Source organism: Sinocyclocheilus rhinocerous, unplaced genomic scaffold, assembly GCF_001515625.1.
Source record: "Sinocyclocheilus rhinocerous isolate Xijiao unplaced genomic scaffold, SAMN03320098_v1.1 scaffold662, whole genome shotgun sequence".
NCBI classification, from domain to species: Eukaryota; Metazoa; Chordata; class Actinopteri; order Cypriniformes; family Cyprinidae; genus Sinocyclocheilus; species Sinocyclocheilus rhinocerous.
In genome coordinates, this window is record NW_015639782.1 from 281351 (window position 1) to 282319 (window position 969).

Genomic DNA, 969 nt, shown 5'->3' on the forward strand with positions numbered 1-969 from the left:
GCGAGTATCGAATGGCTTAAACTTAAAAAGATGTGCAAATTATACAGTTTCGTGACGATGCAACAATGGCTCGATTAGGCAAGTGACAATTCTGTCGACTGTCCCGAAACCCGAGCAAAAGTCTTGTATGGCAGCGTGCAGTAGTGCAGACGAGATGCGCTGTTGTGAAGCCGCTTTGAGAGTGAGAGAAGACGCGGTACAGCTGAATCACTCACGCTGTTTTCGAATGACTGATTGACATCTAACCTACATGCTCAATTGAATATGTTTGCAGGAATTTCCCTCATTATAAACTCATTATAAACTTCAGTTGTATATAAAAAAGTATTTTTCATTGCAAAAAGATTAATCAGGAATGGAATGAGACAAGCACATGGCATTGGTGACACCTGAATAAAAACATTCATAATTCTACTCAGCTGAAAATATAGGAATATGTCTGATATGCGTTCATAAAAAATAAAAAAAACTGCTTGTAGGAATATATTTTTCTACATTTTATATTTTATAAAACAAAATAGGGTCAATAATATTCTGGGAACACAAACATTTTCGATAGTCTGTTTTCGTTTTTCCATACTTTTCTAGGTCTGGAAAATACTAAAATCAAATTCCATATCTTTCATACTGCGTAGGAACCCTATGTGTAATACATGATCATTATTCACTGCACCACTCTTATTGTTCAGTAGCTCAATTTCTCATATATGATATTTAGGGTATAATGGAAAATGTTGTGGTTGGCCTTCTTGTAACGAAGGCGAAATAAAAAAAATGTTTGCCAAAAGTCCGACCGACTTTTTAAATAACATCAAACTACGAATCTTACTAATGCAAAGGTTTAGCTCGTGAATATTAAATTGCTTGGAAATTTTACGGGAGATTCCCCTTTAATTAATATTCATGAGACAAACAGCAGCCAATCATCAATCAATTCATACATCAGGTCCTCCCCCACTGTAAATGTAC